Source organism: Bos taurus, chromosome 1 (assembly GCF_002263795.3).
Source record: "Bos taurus isolate L1 Dominette 01449 registration number 42190680 breed Hereford chromosome 1, ARS-UCD2.0, whole genome shotgun sequence".
Taxonomy (NCBI): Eukaryota; Metazoa; Chordata; class Mammalia; order Artiodactyla; family Bovidae; genus Bos; species Bos taurus.
The window spans coordinates 11,406,008-11,421,551 of NC_037328.1; positions in this window are offsets into that span (position 1 = coordinate 11,406,008).

The following is a 15,544-nucleotide window of genomic DNA, read 5'->3' on the forward strand; positions in this document are numbered from 1 at the left end:
GAGAGGGAAGTTGGAGACGAATAAATTCTATCTGTTGAGCTATAGTATAGGTGCTATTCTTCCAGGCAAGAATACTGGAGTGGATTGCCATTTCATTCTCCAGGGGATCTTCCCAACCCAGGGATTGAACCCACATCTCTTTGTATCTCCTGCATTGTCAGGTGGATTCTTTACCAGCTGAGCCACCAAGTCATTTTAAAACATCTCTTAACTAATAAGTGGTAGAGTAGAGAAAAACTTAAACTAGGGTTGTGGTTGTTATTGTTGTTGTTTAGTTGCTAAGTTGTGTTCAACTCTTTGTGACCCCATAGAATGCAGCACGCCAGGCTTCCCTGTCTTCCATATCTCATAGAATTAGCTCAGATTCAAGTCCACTGAGTCAGTGATGCTATCTAACTGTCTCATCCTTTGCCACCCTCTTTTCCTTTTGGCTTCAATCTTTCCCAGCATTAGGGTCTTTTCCAATGAGTTGGCTCTTCACATCAGATGGCCAAAGTATTGGAGCTTCAGCTTCAGCTTCAGCATCAGTCCTTCCAGGGAACATTCAGGGTTGATCTCCTCCAGGATTGACTGGTTTGATCTCCCTGCAATCCAAGGGATTCTCAAGAGTTTTCTCCAGCACCACAATTCAAAAGCATCAACTCCCTGGCGCCCAGGCTTTTTTATGGTCCAACTCTCATGTCCGTTTATGACTACGGGAAAAGCCATAACTTTGATTATATGGACCTTTGTCGACAAAGTAATGTCTTTGCTTTTCAATATGCTGTCTAGGTTTCTCATGAAGAGAGAGAAAAAGCTGGCTTGAAACTCAACATTGAAAGGCTTAAGATCATGTCATCAGGTCCCATGACTTCCTGGCAGGTAGAGAGGGAAAGGGTAGAAGCAGTGATAGATATTTTCTTGGGGTCCAGAATCAGTGCAGATGGTGAATGCAGCCATGAAATTAGAAGACGCTTGCTTCTTGGAAGGAAAGCTATGAAAAACTAGAGTTCAGTTCAGTTCAGTCACTCAGTCATGTCCAACTCTTTGCGACCCCATGAATCGCAGCACTCCAGGCCTCCCTGTCCATCACCAACTCCCGGAGCTCACTCAGACTCACATCCATCGAGTCAGTGATGCCATCCAGCCATCTCATCCTCTGTCGTCCCCTTCTCCTCCTGCCCCCAATCCCTCCCAGCATCAGAGTCTTTTCCAATAAGTCAACTCTTCACATGAGGTGGCCAAAGTACTAGAGTTTCAGCTGTAGCATCATTCCTTCCAAAGAAATCCCAGGGCTGATCTTCAGAATGGACTGGTTGGATCTCCTTGCAGTCCAAGGGACTCTCAGGAGTCTTCTCCAACACCACAGTTCAAAAGCATCAATTCTTCGGCGCTCAGCCTTCTTCACAGTCCAACTCTCACATCCATACATGACCACAGGAAAAACCATAGCCTTGACTAGACGGACATTTGTTGGCAAAGTAATGTCTCTGCTTTTGAATATGCTATCTAGGTTATTTGATTCCAAATACCTGATTTTTTGTCCAACCATATTCACATCCTGGCTGTGTCCAAATATACTATAATTCTTTCCATAATTTTTTCAGTCACTCTAGGGATTAACATATGTGATCCTATCTCATCTTTAATACTGTGAGTGAATGAGAGAAAGTCACTCAGTCATGTCTGACTTTTTCGACCCCATGGGCTATACAGTCCATGGAATTCTCCAGGCCAGAATACTGGAGTCAGTAGCCTTTCCCTTCTCCAGGGCTTTAATACTGTAGTTGTCATATATTATATCTACACATGTTATAAAACCTAGAAATCAATAATATATTTGCTGTTTTAAACCAATATCTTTACTGAAAAAGACAAAAAGGATAATTAAAAGATTAAAATATTTACCTACTATTTCCAACAGTCTATTTACTCTTATAGCTATATCTAGTGTGATTTCACGTGGTTTCATCTGATGTTATCCTTCAGCTTGAATCCACTTATAATGAGTTTTTTATAATGCAGGTCCACCAGAACATGTTCTTTGCTTTTGCTTATCTGTAAATGTATTTATTTTGCTTTAATTTTTGAAATATAATTTCTTAAATCCAGAATTGTAAGCTGTCATCTTTGTGTCAGAATTTTAAAGATGTCACTCTATTGTCTTCTTGACTCCATGGTTACTGATGAGAAGTCATCGTTTTTAAAAATCTTGTTTCCTAAATATATCATTTATTATTCTTGGGCTGCATTTAAGATTTTTCCAATGGAATTCCCTGGTGGCCTAATGGTTAGGATTCCAAACTTTCACTGCCATTACCCAGGTTCAATCTCTATTGCATTTTTGGTTTTAATCACCAAGTTGTGTCTGAAACTTGTGATCCCATGACTATAGCTCACTAGATTCCTCTGTCCATGTGATTTAGGCAAACTGGAGCACGTTGTCATTTCCTTCTCCAAGGGATCTTTCCAACCCAGGGACTGAACCCAGGTCTCCTGCATTACAGGTGGTCTCTTGCATTGCAGGCTGATTCTTTACTGACTGAACCACCAGGGAAATCCCGTCTCTAACGGGAACTGAGATCCTGCAAGCTGTGTGACCAAAATTAACTTTTTTTCCTTAGGTTTAATTTTGCTTTTGAACTATGATGTTGGAGAAGACTCTTGAGAGTCCCTTGGATTGCAAGGAGATTCAACCAGTCCATTCTAAAGGAGATCAGTCCTGGGTTTTCATTTGTAGGACTGATGTTGAAGCTGAAATCCTTTGGCCACATGATGTGAAAAGCTGGCTCATTTGAAAAGACCCTGATGCTGGGAAAGATTGAGGGCAGGAGGAAAAGGGGATGACAGAGGATGAGATGGTTGGATGGCATCACCGACTCAATGGACTTGGGTTTGGGTAGACTCCAGTAGTTGGTGATGGACAAGGAGGCCTGGTGTGCTGCAGTTCATGGGGTGGCAAAGAGTCGGACACGACTGAGTGACTGAACTGAACTGAATTTTGAACAATTTGACTATAATGTGTGCCCATATGTCTTATGTTTGTGCTTCTCACGTTCGGGCATTTACTGAGTTTCTTAATTCACCTCATTTGGGATATATTTGGCATTAATTCTTAAAATAGTTTTGTTACTGCATTCCATTTATCTTCCCTTACTGGAGCTTGAATTGCACATAGACATTAGACATTTTTTCCTATATCATCAAGATTCTATTTTTTAAAATGTATTTTCTCTCTATTCTTCAGGTTGGATAATTTCAGTTTATCTATTCCCAAGATCACCAGATTTTTTTCTTTCAACTCTAATTTGCTATTAAGATAATGCAGTAAATGTTTTATTTTAGACAGTTTAATTTCCATTTCTAGAATTTTCCCTTAATTGTGCTTAGTTATCTTCACTCATTATCAGCTAACTTTCTCTCAAGTCCTTGAATATAATTGCAATATTGATGTCTATTACACACCACTGGCTCAGCGGGTAAAGAACTGGCCTGCCAATGCAGGAGACACAGGACACGTAGGTTTGATCCCTGGGTTGGGAAGATCCCCTGGAGCAGGGCAAGCAACCCACTCCAGTATTCTTGCCTGGAGAATCCCCATGGACAAAGGAGCCTGTTGGGCTACAGTCCGTGGGGTCACAGAGTCAGACACAACTGAGCACATGCACTGGATCGTATCAAGATTAGTTTCTATTGACAAGGTGTTTTTTTTGTTGTTTTTTTTGTTTTTGTTTTTAACTATGTCCCTATTTTTCATAGGTTTGATAGTTTTTACTGCCTACTGGATAAAATCCCACTGGTGGACGAGCCTGGTAGGCTGCAGTCCAGAGTCAGACACGACTGAGAGACTTCACTTTCACTTTTCACTTTCATGCATTGAAAAAGGAAATGGCAACCCACTCCACTGTTCTTGCCTGGAGAATCCCAGGGACCGGGGAGCCTGGTGGGCTGCCATCTATGGGGTCGCACAGAGTCAGACATGACTGAAGAGACTTAGCAGCAGCAGCAGATGTTGGGGATGATATATTGTTGAGATTCTAGATTTTTTTTTTGTTTGTTTGTTACACCAAAGAATATTGTTTTTTGTTTTTTTCTTTTTTGTTCTTGCGAGTAATTAACTTAGCTGGTCTGAAAGTATAAAACATGCATCTTGTCAAGTGAGAAGGAGTTTAACTTTCTGTTCATTTCCTTTCTTCTACCATCTGCTGTTTTTGACACAGCTGTTGAAAATGTCCTCAGGGATCAGCCAAAAGTTTGGTAGAGTTTAAGTGCAGGATTTGAAGCATGTCTCTTGTGATTTCCTGCCTTCTATGTTGCTTTCTCTAAGTTTCAGTTGCTCTGGCTGCCTTGATTTCTGCCCTCTAATCCTTCAGAAAAATAATGTGACAGGATTCCACTTTGATTTTACTTTTCTTACTCCATACAGTGTGGAGAATGGCTTCAGACAAACAAACAAATCTTACTGGTACTGTTTCTTTCTTAGGAGGTTCAACTCCTCTCTAATTTCTGCTTGCTATTGGTCATAGTTGACTTTCATATCTTCACATAGTTGACTTTCATATCTTCCAGAATAATGAATGTTACTTGTGTTAAGGGTGATTTGATACAGGCCATTCTGTCATACTTGAAAGAATCCTCCCACCACATTTATTTACTTGTTTGAGATGTATGTTTATATATGTAAAGCATTTTAGTTTCCTGGTGAACTTTTACCAACTCCTTATTAAATGCCCTTTTAATCTGTTTTGTTGTTCAGTTGCTAAGTTGGGCCTGACTCTTTGCAACTCCATGGACCGCAGCACACCAGGCCTCTCTGTCCTTCACCATCTTCCAGTGTTTGATCAAACTCATGTCCATTGAGTCGGTGATGCCATCCAACCATGTCATTCTCTGTCGTACCTTTCTCCTCCTGCCTTCAATCTTTCCCATCATCAAAGTCTTTCCAATGAGTCAGCTTTTCATATTGGGTGGCCAAATTATTGGAGCTTCAGCACCAGTCCTTCCACTGAATATTCAGGGTTGATTTCCTTCAGAATGGACTGGTTTGATCTCCTTGCAGTCCAGGAGATCTCTCAAGAGTCTTCTCCAGCACCACAGTTTGAAAGCATCAACTCTTTGGTGCCCAGCCTTCTTTATGGTGCAACTCTGACATCTGAACATGATTACTGGAAAAATCATAGCTTTGACTATACAAATCTTTGTCAGCAAGGTAGTGTCTCTGCTTTTCAATATGCTGTCTATATTCATCATAGCTTTTTTCCCAAGGAGCAAGTGTCTTTTAATTTCATGGCTGCAGTCACCATCCACAGTGATTTTGGAGTCCAAGGAAACAGCTAAAAGTACTTTATATATAATCTTCTTAATGCCATTTTGACACTATTTAATCTTTCAGTCTTTTTCACCCACCATGACTTTGTTAATAAGAAGGCTATTTTTATCAATCCATTTTTAGTATGTAGTGCAATGCAGAGTTATATACTAAAACTACTGCCTTTACCCCAAGAGGTATTAGTTACCAATTCAATTATTTTTTTTTTCTAATTTTATTTTATTTTTAAACTTTACATAATTGTATTAGTTTTGCCAAATATCAAAATGAATCCGCCACAAATAATAGACTTCAATTTTAGGAAAGTTTTAGAATTTATAGAAAAACTTGAGCTGATAATAGAGTTTTCAAATACCCACACCCAGTTTTCTCTATTACTAGCAGCTTACATTAATACGATATGTTAGTTAAAATTAGTGAATTATTATTATTAACTAAAATCCATAATTTATTCAGAATTCCTTAGTTCTTTCCTGATTTTTCTTTTCCATTTAATGTTCCATGACCATCCAGGAAATAGTCATTCAAATAACCACATTACATTAAATTGTAAGGTCTCTTTAGGCTCCTCTTGGTTGTGGCAGTTCCTCAGACTTTCCCTATTTTTGATGATCTCACCGGCTTTAAGAAATATTATTGAGATGTTTTGAAAAATACTCCTCAGTTGGAATTTGTCTGGCATTATTCTCATGATTAGTTTGGGATAGGTTTTGAGAGAAAGACCAGATAGTTAAAGTGCTATTTCCATCACCTCATATCAAGGATTCTTACTATCAACATGATTTATCATTATTGGTGGTAACCTTGACCATCTGGATGAAGTAGTGTCTGTCAGGTTGCTTTGCTGTTGAGTTACTCACACATCCTATATTGTGTTTTGAGAGGGCATATTTATATGCAGCTCACCCTTACAGGATGGGGAGTTACGGTTCCTCTGGTCAACAGCAGAATATGTACATAAATTATTTTGAATTTTTGATGGTTCATTTTATGTGTCACTCTTGCTAGGGTATTATGTCCAGCTACTTGGTCAGACACTAGTTTTCAGACACTAGTTTATGCACTGTTGTGAGAGTATTTTGTAGAAGTCATTAGTATTTACAATCAGTTGACTTTAAGCAGATTACCCTTCATGATGGGAGTGGGCCTCACCCAATTAGTTGAAGACTGTAAACCAAGGTTTATCAGAATAAAAGAAATTCTGCTTCAGTAGTCTAACATAAAAATTCTGCTGAGTTTACAGTCTTCTGTTATGTCTTATAGATTTTGGACTTGCCATTCTCTGATATGGAGAAGGAAATGGAAACCCACTCCAGTGTTCTTGCCTGGAGAATCCCATGGATGGAGAAGCCTGGTAGGCTGCAGTCCACGGGGTTGCACAGAGTTGGACATGACTGAAGTGACTTAGCAGCAGCAGTAGCAGCATTCCCTGTTATGGCATTAGCCAATTCCTTAAAGATCTATCTGTGCTTACATCTATCTATCATCATTTGTTTATCTCCCATTCATTCAATTTCTTTGGAGGTATTTAATTCTTCTGCTTAAAAGTTTTGCCTTTTCTCTTGAATTTATTTATTTAATCACTTACTTATATTAGTATGGCCTCATGGATTTTTATTTTATACTTTGGATTTCTATTTTGGTAATTCCTTATTAATTTGTTCCTTAATTGTTTTGCCAATTAGGAGCTCCTTTAGTTGTCTCTGTTTTTTTTTTTTTTTTATGTACCCCATGAACATAGGTTTTTCTTTTGAGCAGCTCTATATTTTCTGTCATTACAAGATGCTCCAACTCATCCTTTATATTTCTTGCCTCATTTCGAATTTCTATAGCATCAGCTTAGAAATAGATTCTCTTTCCTACACTATTCTCCATTCTAGGAATCAGAGTCATAAAAAGTATATAATGTTAGAAAGCATCTAGTCCAGTGAATTTCAAAGATTAAGATTCATATGAATCATCTTTGGACTTTATAAAAATTCAGATTCATTGGTTCTGGGAGCATGAGATTCTTTATTTTTAGGAATCTTCATGATAGTGTAAAAGTTAGTCCTTTGAGGCACAAGGATGTGGTCAATATTTCTCACCTTCAGTTCAGTTCAGTCTCTCAGTCACATCTAACTCTTTTCGAACCCATGAATTGCAGCATGCCAGGCCTCCCTGTCCATCACCAACTCCCGAAGTTCACTCAAACTCACGTCCATTGAGTCCGTGATGCCATCCAGCCATCTCATCCTCTGTCGTCCCCTTTCCCTCCCACCTCCAATCCCTCCCAGCATCAGAGTCTTTACCAATGAGTCAACTCTTCACATGAGGTGTCCAAAGTACTGGAGTTTCAGCTTTAGCATCATTTCTTCCAAAGAATACCCAGGACTGATCTCCTTTAGAATGGACTGGTTGGACCTCCTTGCAGTCCAAGGGACTCTCAGGAGTCTTCTCCAACACCACAGTTCAAAAGCATCAATTCTTCGGTGCTCAGCTTTCTTCACAGTCCAACTCACATCCATACATGACCACAGGAAAAACCATAGCCTTGACTAGATGGACCTTTGTTGGCAAAGTAATGTCTCTGCTTTTCAGTATGCTATCTAGGTTGGTCATAACTTTCCTTCCAAGGAGTTAGCGTCTTTTAATTTCATGGCTGCAAGTCACCATCTGCAGTGATTTTGGAGCCCAAAAAATTAAAGTCTGACACTGTTTCCACTGTTTCCCCATCTATTTCCCATGAAGTGATGGGACCAGATGCCATGATCTTCGTTTTCTGTATGTTGAGCTTTACGCCAACTTTTTCACTCTCCTCTTTCACTTTCATCAAGAGACTTTTGAGTTCCTCTTCACTTTCTGCCATAAGGGTGGTGTCATCTGCATATCTGAGGTTATTGATATTTCTCCTGGCAAACTTGATTCCAGCTTGTGCTTCTTCCAGCCCAGGATTTCTCATGATATATTCTGTATATAAGTTAAATAAGTAGGGTTACAATATACAGCATTGATGTACTCCTTTTCCTATTTGGAACCAGTCTGTTGTCCCATGTCCAGTTCTAACTGTTGCTTCCTGACCTGCATACAGATTTCTCAAGAGGCAGGTCAGGTGGTCTGGTATTCCTATCTCTTTCAGAATTTTCCACAGTTTATTGTGATCCACACAGTCAAAGGCTTTGGCATAGTAAATAAAGTTTCATAAATTCGTCCTCAATTTGTCCCAAATAGTATCTCTCACAATAGACTATTCAAAGTCATAAAAACCTTAAGCAATGATATTAACTTATGTGCAACTTTGGTCTATTTCTAAAGTTGGGAAGGTAGAATCTTCTTTACTAGGTTATTTGCTATATTTGTTTCCTAAGTTTATATGGGAGATATTCTAATAGTACATAATATTTATATACAGAATACATAATTGTAATAATACATAATAGGAGACATTAAAATTAACACATAATTTGATTTAAGTAAGTCTTTTTTTAAAACTTGATGTAAACTTTTTTATTATACAAATCTTCAGTCAAAATCTGAAATAGTTAGCAGTTATCTAAGGAATCCAGGAAATTGTGATATAAATTCTTTATATAGAATAATGATGTTCCATATAATCTCTCATTAGTCTAGTGTTTCTCACATTAATCAGTTTCATTTGGCTCTATATGAGAAAGATAACTGAGGAGAAGAATATGTAGGGGCTGAACTATTCAGTACTTATTGCAAGTGTAACAGATAAGGTTACAGCTGTTCTAAATAAAGGAGGTTGATATGGTATATTCTTCTAAGAAGATTGTGTAAAGGAAGGGTTATGCAAATATTCAAAAGGAAACAAAGTTTGAAGAATCCTCAAGTCAGTTGAATTACATCACATACTTCATCATCAAAGAGCAGACGAAAAAGAGTAATCTACTTACCTCAACCTATCATCATATTTTTCATCAAAAGTTCCATAACAGTGGAAAGATTGGATTATATTCCATGTTTATTGACATATGGGGTAATAGAAGTATAATGAAAGAACTAAATGAACCTGTGTCTGGTTTATTGCTCATAAAACTCACATCAAATGGTCATGAACAATGGATGGGCAAATGTAGATGTTCTTTATTAAACTTCTCCTAAGATAATAGTGGCTTTATTTGTGAAGTTATTACTTTCCCTCTTCTTTATATCTATCTAAGGATTTTATGTTCGTGAATACTGGCAATTGAATCTAATAGTGGCTTTCTGGATATTGCTTCAAAAGCCAAAATCTGTCTAATTTCCCTGGGCTCAAAATAATACATAATCCTCAGTACCTCCTTCAATAACTTAAAGAGAGGAAAATATGCTTTGCTACAGTTGACATGAATTTTAGTCTATATATGTATATGAATTTTAGTGTATATACATATATGTGAGTTTGTGTATGTGTACCAGTGACTCACAGAATAAAGCTAGATTTTATATGGTAATAATATAATTCACTTAGACTTATATTCTAAATTTTTTCATTCTGATATTTTTCAGCAGTTATTTATCTATAAGTATTTGCTTGTTCTGTTTCACTGGAATGTTTGATTTCATACAGCTTATCATAGACAGGTCTTTCCTATAGGTATGTGTGTGTATGTGTATGTGCATAATATAAATGAATATGTATTTACTCAAATATTCATACATGAGGAGCTATATGTCAATATTGCATTTCTTATTCAAAATGTTGATATTCTCAATGAGTTACTCCTGGTTATGTTCATGAAGCAAATCTTAGTTAAATGCCAATATAATAATTTCAGGATCCTACCCTGGTCCATTTTATATTCTAATTCATTACAATTTTGTGAGGATTAAATAATATCAAATGTTTATATGACACTGACTAATTTACCATATGCTATTCGAACTGTCTTACACACTTACACTCATTCAAACCTAAATAGGCCCCGGTACCATCCTCATTGACAGATGAAAAAATGTATACACAATAGGCTTAGTATCTCATCCCAGGAAAGCTGAGATTGAAAATCCTATAATCTGTCTCTTATCAAGTAAAATAATAAAATTCACTTTGTGCATTTGACATCAAGAACTTTCCAACAAATACTACTTTTCCTTTGCACTTGTTCTCAATTTCTTTTTTATTCCTTTTCATCCTAAAAATATTTTTTTTATTTAATGTCGGCAAAGAGAACAGAAAGAAAAAGCCTCAGTAACATACTTAATATGCACATTATATAGCCTTGGTATCAATATTAAGATTACCAATGGTAAAAATCACAAATTCCATTTTATATTCTTTATGGCACTGCAAAAAAGGACTTTGATACTTTAAACTGTGTTATGGCTCTTTCTCTACACTATTCTGGCTCATTTTTAGTTAATCCAATTTTACAGTTAAACTTTTTAAAATTAATCAACTGCTTCTTGATAGAATGACTGAAAAATTCTCCCTGACTCTGGTCTTAAATGTTTTGTCATGCCTTCTGAGAGCATAAACATTTTAGCCTAAAAATAGTCTAAATTTTTTTCCTATTAAAATAAGAGCTAAACTGAGGGTTTAAAAAAGCTGTACAGTTATACTGAACATTCAAGTATGAATTTTGTTTACCCTTATATTCTTATGACAAAGAAGAAATTGAACATCCCAAATACCAAATTTAATTATTTAGGTCTACTTATTACTATAACTCATAATTATCAGATAATATATAATGGAGTAAAATGGCAATTTAATATTTTCAGAATGGTAGTCAGCTACAGGATACAAAGTGAAATATATTTTATAAGGCTGCAAGGTCTTCTTAAATAAATAGATCTATTATATTAATAAAATGTTGGCAAAATAAAATTATTTACTTGACAGATTTCTGATGTGATTTGCTAAATTGTCCTGACACATTTGAAAGCTTGACGCTTAAAGATTTGTAAGAGTTAATGAAAAGAATGATGATCTGAGGTATTTAAATTTTATTCTTATTCAGTAAGAACTCTCTAGTATAAATCTTTGTGGAAATGGTTTATGCTCTGAAGAAAGAACAACGGTTTGATTCTCAAAATCTCATCAAAAAGTGAAAACTTTATGACTTGTATCCCAAACGGTCACATATTCATAAATTAACCAAGTCAAATGCTTGGATAAAAAATTCTTGATTGAACAGATGGCTTTGGATCAGGAATGGAAGAGAAAGTGATTTTCAGTCTTATGCTTTTATTTTTATGTGTCAATATTCTGAACATTTGAGATATCTCTTAGCAGATGGTGACTTTGGAATTTCCTTACCACATCCTGAGAATGATACATCTCTATTGTTACTAAAAGTATATAGACAATGATGCTATTTTCTAAAGTAAATATAATGAATTGAAAATGCTCTTTTATTATTATTTATCATTAAATAGAAAATCAATATTTTTAAAAAAATTATATCTACCAGAACTTTTAGGAGACCAAAAAAGAAGAATTCATACTAAGAACAAGAATTCTGCAATTAATTTGTTTCCCATCATGGAATCACAACATTGAATCATTTCCTGTATTTATTATAAAATAAGACTTGATCATAATATCTATTAAGTTGACAATTGACAATCCGGCCCATTGTTATTTCTTGACCCACCAAACTTAGACATAATATGCAATATTTTTCAAAATTGCTGCAGATGGTGATTGCAGCCATGAAATTAAAAGACACTTGCTCCTTGGAAGGAAAATTATGACCAACCTAGACAGCATATTAAAAAGCAGAGACCTTACTTTGCCAACAAATGTCTGTCTAGTCAAGGCTACGGTTTTTCCACTAGTCATGTATGGATGTGAGAGTTGGACTGTGAAGAAAGCTGAGCACCGAAGAATCAATGCTTTTGAACTGTGGTGTTGGAGAAGACTCTTGAGAGTCCCTTGGACTGCAAGGAGATCCAACCAGTCCATCCTAAAGGAGATCAGTCCTGGGTGTTCATTGGAAGGACTGGTGTTGAAGCTGAAACTCTAATACTTTGTCCACCTGATGGGAAGAGCTGACTCATCTGAAAGACCCTGATGCAGGGAAAGATTGAGGGCAGGAGAAGGGGACGATGGAGGATGAGATGATTGGATGGCATCACCGACTCAATGGACATGGGTTTTGGTGGACTCCAGGAATTGGTGATGGACAGGGAGGCCTAGCATGCTGCGGTTCATGGGGTCACAAAGAGTCAGACTGAACTTAACTGAATATATTATAATAAATATGTATATTTATCAATGTAATATATCTAAATTTGAGGGTCAAGAAATAACAATGGGCTGGACTGTCCATTGTCAATTTAATAGTTATTAATGTCAAGTCTTCTAAGGTCTTCTGTAAGAAGTAGAAGCAGGGAACTGTGTTTTCCAGATCCCTGTCTCTCTTTTCATCATCCAAAGAATAGTACTTTCATGAGATTTTAGATAAAGGAGAAGCATAAAGTTTTATTTTCATGGGTCCACTGAAGATAGACACTGGACCAATATACGAGTTCAAGAAGCCTCCAGTTGAGCTTTTTGAGAATCATGTTCACTTGTGTTGATAACCAAAGTACTTGGATGGGAATGGTCCAGAGGTTCTTTAGTGGCTTTAGAGTGAGCATGTAAGACCCACTTATTTACATGCTTAAGTGAAGATCTTCATATGTAGTTTTCTAGATTTTTTTCCCCAGCCTTTCCATCAAATAAACATCTAATTGTTTGTATTAATACAACTGAAAGATATAGACTGGCTTCTGTTTTTCTAACCAAATTTGTACTTAAATAAGCAGTAAAAACTTGTATCTGAAATAAAGAGAGCAACATAAGAAAAAACAGCTAAAATGATAAATCTTGGAAAATAGAAAAGAGGAGTAAGATTGAATCTTAATATCCATATTTATCAATATTATCCTAAATGCACACACAAGGCTTCCAGGTCAGAGAAGACTACTATTTACACCCAGCAAATAAGCATATGCCTTCCAGGTGCCTCAATTTCTTAACCCTGGGATGAAGCAATGAGATCCAGATGTTCTCCAACATATGCTGGTTTGTACTATAAGTGAAGAACCTAGGACAAAATAACCTGAGTGCTTTGATCCTTGGGGACCATGTTTTTACTCTAACCCTTTGGAATGTGTATACATCTCTCTTGGGGAAAGATAAGATCATTGTCTCCAGCTTTACAGTATCTTCATAGGATGCCTCCACACTTCTAAGTCTCAGCTCCCCAAGCCCTCAGATAAATTTCTCTGAAATTGTCTCACTGGCTAAATCAGTCCTCTTCCCAAATTTACCTGTCTTTCAGATGTCTGTAAAATATACTCAGAAAGCTTCAACTATGCAAAAATACACAAATGTTTTCTCTACTATGCCATAGGAAATGATTGTGTTTTAGAATTATGGATCATATGAATATTCAAATTTTGTGCATATATTATTATAATTAGTATCTGCATTATTATTTACCAGTTTTTATAAAGAACAGATGATCTTGGAGCCATAGAAGATTTTTTTGCTGGTTAATTATTTACTGCCATACCAAGAGCAGAACTGCAGCAGCAAGAGCCACACCTGATTATTGTATAATATTTGCATATGGAAAAGAGAAGTCTTTAAGGTTCACATATTTTGTTGAGGGATCCACATGCCTCGTGTGTGAGATAGTTAAATTATCATGAAACCAAAGTTTACCTATGAAGCTTACATCCAAATTTTAGTCTTCAAAAAACTATTAGTTGTGTACTTTGCTTTTTTATATCAATTTTTTAATTTTTAAAAAAAATAAGCACTTTGAAAATGATTTATTTATCTGTGGCTGTGCTGGGTCCCCTTCGTGGCATGGGCTTTCCTCCAATTGTGGCAAGCGGGGGCCACTTCTACTTGTGTGTGCAAGGGCCTCTCATTGCAGTGCCTTCTCGTGTGGAACACAGGCTCTAGGGCACATGGATATCATCAGTTGCAGCTTCCAGGCTCTAGAGCACAGACGCACTAGTTCTGGCACACAGACTTAGTTGCTCCATGGCCTGTGGGATCTTCCAGATTGAACCCGTGTTGCCTGCACTGGCAGGCAGATTCTTTACCACTGAGCCACCAGAGAAGCCCAATATTTTCATTTTTAGAAGGAAATACTGCTATTAAGTGTAATAGTGATAACCCGCCCCAACCCATGCACCAGAAACACAGCTATTAATGTTTTATACTGAAGATGATAGATTGTGCTTCAACTATTAGGGGAAAAACAAGCCACCTCAACAAATTAAAACTGAAGCATTAGCAATATACAAGCCCTAGAATCTATGGGTTACTTGCATACAGCTTAGGTTGTAATTTCCAGGAATATGTTTGATTTTTTTGCATTCTTCAATATTAATATATTTTATTCCCACTGACAACAAAAATAATTGCTTTGAACATAACAAAAGTAATTGTGTGAGAAATTTAACATGACTCTATGGTAGTGCCTCTGTAATTTCTGCATTTGCTTTTGCCTATCTGAATGTGAAAAAAGCAGATCTATTCCTGGAACTTGAAAAATGAGATTGCGGTTAAGGGCACCATGACATATTCTGGTAGAACGTGTGTCTTTGTTGCCTATTCTTTTTAGTTTGAAATGCTTTGAGAGTATGCTTTATAGCCACCTGCTATTTGTGCCTCTTTAGAAAAATGGACTGCAGTGTAAATAATTATGGTTTTGAAAAGCAAATGATCACTTTCTCCAGGAAGACCGATAAATTCATGCCTCAGTTAGGTTCCAGCATTTGCCAGCTTTTCTCACATCTTTGCTACTTGCCTTTCACTTTTAGCTTCATTTATATTTCAGTCCCTAACATGAACTTTAATTGAGATAAAGCTAATTAGATTGAACACAGTACTCCAAAGTTCAGTAATAAACCAAACATCTCATATACCAATATGACTATATGAATTCCTATTGATGAGAACTCTCTTTCCCAATGCCTCTTAGATAGTTCCAACATTAAGGCCCAGGTCCTAACACACCCTCTAGGAGCCATTCTATTTATCCCAAGACTTGCTTTAGTTGCTTATCACTCCTTCCTCTCTGTCCATCTCTGTCACAGGTTAATCACATTATGCTACAACAATTTAAAAATCTAAAAGTAGATGGAGTATTTGACAACAAGTGGTGTAGGATTCTTCTTCACATATCTTTCTAACACTTAAGAAAGTACAGGTACAAATAGGACTTAAAGGATGTTTGCTGAACAACTGGATGGATCATTGCTAAAATACCTTAAAGATTAGTAAGTGAGAATAGACGTTTGATA